This window comes from Eupeodes corollae, chromosome 3, assembly GCF_945859685.1.
Source record: "Eupeodes corollae chromosome 3, idEupCoro1.1, whole genome shotgun sequence".
In the NCBI taxonomy this organism is placed as follows: Eukaryota; Metazoa; Arthropoda; class Insecta; order Diptera; family Syrphidae; genus Eupeodes; species Eupeodes corollae.
In genome coordinates, this window is record NC_079149.1 from 9060743 (window position 1) to 9067294 (window position 6552).

A 6552-nucleotide genomic window follows, 5' to 3' on the forward strand; every position below is an offset into this window, starting at 1 on the left:
CTAAAACTTGGTAAAAATTTGCATTCGACTCATATAGCTTTTCAAAACTTAAAAATATTGGCTTCAAACTTATTCTAATTCACAGAAAATATTGTTTTCGATATTCAGTAGTTTTTATATAAAAATCCAACAGTCCGTTTTTTCATAAAAATAAAATCTAAAAAAAATGGTACGCAAATTTGGTAAACATTGATACGAGTACATATAGACAAACTTTGAAGCAAGACAAATCGACAGACGGGATGGGAAGTTATCAGTGTGGGTCGCATCCCAGCGTTTTTTTTAACTTTAACAAAATATTAATTACAATATTTTGTGTGAGATAAACAATTTGAAGCCAATATTTGTTTCTTCGTTATCATTATACTTGAGTCTGGTTTTGAGTTTTTTCGTTCTTGTAGATTTTCGTGCATTGTTAAAAAAGTTTTCATATTTTTCCAAAACATGAACTAAAATTCATCAACAAAAAATAAGTTTGATTTCAATATCCGTTGTTATTCCCAACATTTTTAGTCGAAAACCACTTTTTATCCATCTTATCAGTATTTTTTGAAAGTTTTTATTTTGTGTATCAACTTTTCCATAGAATTATATAATTTTGAATTCAATACCCGCATCAATTATCGAAATGTTCGAAACGAATATCAATGTTTACCAATTTTACGATGATTCTTTTTTTATAAAAAAAAATTACAGTTGGATTTTTCTAAAGATTTAACTAAGTGTTGAAAACAATGTTTTTCATTAGAGTAAATAAGTTTATACATATATCTTTAACTTTTGAAAAGGCATTCGAGTCCAAAATCATTTCTTACCAACTTTTAAGGTTTTAATTTTGTTGTAGAAAAAATCGTACTTAATATTGTCTAAAATTTTACAAGATTTCAAAAACTTTATTCCTTATCGTTTATTTTTCGTTCTTTTTCAGTTTTGTTGATTTATAAGAAAACCAGTCAATTGCCTTTTTAAATTAAATTAATGTCACTTTTTTAAACAATTGATTAAGTTGAAACAAACTCAATTTGTTTGAAAGACCTTTCTAAATCATTCAATGTTGTTATGTTATGTATTAAATGAATATTTTATGAAGTCGATATTTCTACTGGTTTTTGAAATGTGGAGTTCAAAAAGTAAATATTACCCCGAACTTACGAACGTATGAACGCACGTACATGCACACACAGGCATCTCTCTAAAAATGTTTGATTAAGATTCTAGAGATCTTGAAACGTTGAGGAATGTCAAAATGTTCAAATTGACAAAAAGGACCGATTACAATAACTCTTTTTAAGCTGTGCAAAAATATACTTTTAATATAAATATAAATAAATAAGCAAGTTTAAAAAAAAATCGTATAGAAAATTTCAAACACTCTATCGGGTCACTTTTGAGAAAATTCGAATTTTTGACCAAAATTATTGTTTGTGAACTGCTGTTTTTCTTTATGTTAAAAATAGGAAAGAGCTTAACACGACCCAATAGAGGACCGACAGTCAGACGAAAGGGATCGTCGAACCCACTTTTTACAATTCTTCTACCATCGGAATGAAATATTTTTGAAATCTCGAGTGCGGAATTTTTTGATGAATGCAAATGCGTTTAAAAAACTGTCACTTAAAACATTTAAAGATTAGTTTTCATGTCTCGTGTAATTTGTATAAAAATCAAATTTATGGTATTTCTTTCAAAAAATAAAAACTTTTAGAAGGATACTACCAACAAATTAGTAGAAACTGATTTGCAGCTAAACTTTCTTAAGAACAAAAACAAATTGAATTTCAACTTATTTGATTTCTTTGTTCTTAAAATTTCAGAAAAATAATAATAATAAATTGACAGTTCAAAAAAAAAGTAATCAATTTCAACTAAAAATGGGAAACTTTCGTCCCGAATTTCTGGGCAAATAAAAGCTTAAACTTAAATAACATAATTCTTCCTTTTCCTAAATTAACAATTTGGTTCAAGGAAAACTAACTATTGTAAAAGGTGTTAATGTGATGTTAACAGAGTTACCAAAGCATCTAGTCAACTTTTTATAATTTAAACTCAAAAATCGAGGTTATATCAAATTATGAAAAACATAACCTTTATATTTTATTGTCAAAAGCTTATATTATTTTGTTTTAGACATTGACCAAAAATACTAATTTTTTCCACTCACACTCAAAAATTTAGTTTACAAAACGATAATGAAGCCTAACGATTTGTTTACGATAACATTCAATAAGTAACAGATAAGATTATGCCCAATCGTGTTCAATAAATAATCAGTGATTAAAAATAAAAAAAATAATCTCTAGTATCAATAACATTTTTGTAAAGATTATCTTATGTACAAAATACATTTGCTCGAAATACTTACTCATATAAGAAACGTTGTTTACGATCTCCTACCAACGGTGTTACGACCTCATCCAGAAGTGTTCCCAACACCGTATTTTTAACTCTTTCCAAAAATCCCAACGGCTGCTTGCCTCCCACAAACAAATTCGGCACATACGCCACTTCACTGGGATTACCGACCATTTTATTGGTCAGAGAAAAAGGTTGATTCATAAATGATATTATCACGGGACACTTAAAATGTGCAGCGACTCCAAGTTGAAATTCATTAAAGAAATATCCCAAAATAACCACATCAAATGATTCAGTAGCCATGAGTTCCCTCAAGGCTGGATGATGAAGACTTGCATTGGCACTGGTTGTGACTTTGTCAATGAGGTTGCTGAAACGTTTGTAAATTGGACCCGCTGTATCGGATATAAGTTTGGCATGATAGTCGGGAGCAAATCCAGTAACATTGAGATGAATGTGACGGTATTTCTTTTGTTTTTTGAAAATCGGTTCGATGGTTACAACTGTTGCATCGTGACCTTTTCAACTAGAGCATCAATCACTGAGGTATGCACAAGAAGGTGACTTTTCGATGGAGATGGGAAGAGACCAAGAATTCGCGCACTTTCACAACCATGTGATATCAGCGATACTACGAGAAGAACGAAAATTCCCGAAAACCGTACCATTATTACAAAATATAAGCGTTAGGCTTATGCAAACGTTTACACAGGAAAGAGTCCCATAGGAAACTGAGCTTTCGATGGGTAAGCTTTATATTTAATATAATTCGGCGTGTCATGATGATAAGTATAATCATTCCCTCGGCTTTTGGTATAATTCAACTAGTGAATAAATGACACTCATATCTACTGATAAAGTTTTGAAATATAAAGATTGTCATGCATACAACTTTATTTTTAGTAAAAACAAAGTGCCCTCGACAAAGTGTGAAAAAATGTTCCATCATGATTGGATGATAAGCTAAAAATTTGGCTGAAATAATTATATGCCTTTATGGGCACAGTAATATGAAAATGCTTGGTAATATCGCGTTTTTCAATAAAAGCGTTACAAAGTTTTCTTTAAATAAAACAAAAACGGTTTCGACGGTTTTCAAACATACATTGGTCGATACTGCTGCAATTTGATGTTCGATATTCTTACGAAGTTCATTAATCGTCGCTGGCTTGTTGGTATAGAACAAAGACTTGATGTGGCCCCACAGGAAATAGCGTCAAATAGCACGACCGAGGTGGCCAAGCGATTGTAAAATTTCGTGAGTAAACACGTTCTCCAAACTTGTCATGTCCTTCAAGTCCACATCATTCAATTGGGGCCAAAAATATTCTGTTAAAATTGAACGGTAGCGATCCCCACATATCACAGAAACGTGCCAGTCTTGTTCATCACGGATGAAGTACGGGCCAATTACACCCCCGTGCCATAAGCCACATCAAACCGTATTTTTTTCATGATGCAATGATGACTCATGGTTCATGGAGTACGTGTGGATTGCAGACTGACCAATACCGCATATTTTGTTTATTGACGAAGCCATTCAGCCAGAAATGATGATTTTTCGATGAAAATACCAATCATTTTCAAGTTGTTGCTTAGCCCAATTCACGAACATACGACGCTTCTGATCAAGCGCCATCAGTTCCTGCGTCAATTTAATCTTGTAAGGCCAATATCTTTTCACAAAATTCGGCACAACGACGTCACAGAGGTGCCCAACGCTTGAGAACGACGTGTAAGAAACACATTTAGGCTTTCTGGAACTGAAGCCTAAGCGGCAGCAATATTCTCGATACTACGCGCACTTCTTTGCCTCACTGGTACGGAAACATTTTGTGCTGTGCCTGTCGATACAAATTGTTTCACTAGACGCTCAATTGTTGGTCTGCTAGGAGGATTATGACGACCAATAATTGGCCGTAGCGCTCTTAACGTTAAGATCACTGACTCCAGATTTCGGTAGTAAAGTTTAATAATTTCTACTCGTTGTTGGCTCGTATATCTTTGCATCATGAAATGGCAAACCTTAATGAAGACAAACGTCAAAAGAGTGCCAGGAAATATGGCGTCGTTTGCTGTCCCTGTCACTATACTTTTGTAGCGTCCCTGTTCCTGTTAAGAAATATATAAATATATATCGTCACTCATTCTCAATTCTCAAAAGTCTACATTTGAAATGTCATACCCATGATATTTGTGCAACTTTTATTTTCTCAAGTGGATATCATCAGGGTTGTATTTTACGACCACTTCTTTTTGTTTAATGTTACTAGAAAAGTACAAATGGTAGCCATGTGAAATTAATAGGATACATACGTCTACAGATATATCTCAAAACCCACATCTGTCTATCAACTCCTAATCTCATCTAACCCCGGTGAACATCGGGTGCTAGTACCTCAAGTGGAAATCAGGGTCTAAGCACCGTGGAAAGTTGTAGTTTTATCTATAATACAGCGGAAGAATTTCCGAGAAGGAATCAACTTTGGTGTGGTTGAACTATTTAGTGAACACCCTTTAGGGCTTCTACGACCTATTGGGAGTTTTGGCCTTTAAAAAGCGGTTATACCAGCTCTCGCCCTTGGAGTTCAAATCAAGGACTTGGTCCTTTATGTTGAAGTTCATGCACCAAAGTGACTTCCTGATCAAGTAAAGAAGGTATAGTTTCGAAGCATCAATAAACAGTAGTTCTAGTGGCGTTATAATTAGTTTGTGTATGACTGTCATTCCAGAGGTCTTGGGTGCGATCCCTAACTGAGTTCACTCAAATTTTCTATCACGGAGGAATTGACATATCTCCAAGATTAATTCTTGTCATAAAAGGTGATTTCTCAAAGTAGTCGTTCGGATTGGGTTTGAAAACTGTAGGTCTCTTCCATCCCGCATAATATTACTCGCACACAGGAATTGTTGAGAGTTGTAAATCACTAGGCCCTACTTTAGGACGGACTATTCCGCCACATAATTTAACCCACGCTAACGATTTAAAGACAACGAACTTCGGATAAGCACTTTAAATGTTAATAGACCACGTGCATGAAGAACTGTGATATTTACTGCTAACGAGAAATTCAACAAGGCCTTTTTGGATGCGGCTTTGTCATCGCAGCCAGACTTAGACAATAAGTCTTGAGCTGTTAGTGAATCAACGAGCACCTGATGTCATTAGCATCAAGGCTAAATTCCGCTTAATGCGCTCAAGCCCCATAGAAAAGAAGGATGACAACCTCTTGGGTAAATCATATGACTACTATCCTAGCTACTATATTAAAATTGTCTTGAGAGATTTTAATGCCAAGCTAGGAAGTGAAGATATCTTTGGTGTAATAATCGGGAAAATTAGCCTCCACGACAACACTTCCAATAACGAATTCACGATCATCGATTTTGCTGCGGGGTGAAAAGTTATGGTAGCCAGTAGGCGTTCAATCTATCGTATGGTGACGACGCTAAACACGCTTCTAGAACCATGAATGCCCGAACTTTTCCTTGTTGTAGCCAAGGGAGAACTTCGGATCTCCAGACCGAAGTCAAAACAGGGATATGCTGGGAGAAGAAACAACTTCAAATGGCTAAAATCGCAAGAAATCGCAAAATCCTTATCCGACCAAGTAACTTCTGTCATAACAGACACACGTCCCCTTTTGCTTGTTTGAATTTAAAGGTTAAAAAAAAGCTCTTTTTGAAAGACACTCTGTAAAAACGACAGTGTTAAATTTAGATTCGATTGATTATTGAATCTGACGTCCTGTTTAAAATGAATATCCACCAACGAAATGTAAGATTGATGGTTTTGTGTTCTGTGGTAATTCAGCTGACTTGAAAATTAATCCTTGCTGAAAATGGAAAGAGTTAACCAGTTTCTAGCTCACTTCATCTATACCAAAACCAAAGTACCAAACTGACCTCCTTTGTCGCTATACATCAATGCTCGTTGCAATTTTAATCCAGCAACAAAATCTCTCTTCTTCACTACTTCGTTTTCGTTCTTATCCTATCCTGTCCTTGGTCCTGTCATCACTAGAAAATCACGGGATTTAGCTTTGGCATTGGCATTGGCACATCACATTGTTATGTACATGTATGTGTATAATGTATGTACCGCATGCACCACGTCAATATGATCCTGGGTGCAGTTGAAACGAGAGAGAGATAGAGAAAGATAAATAAGGAGCACAGGATAATCCTGGATTACAT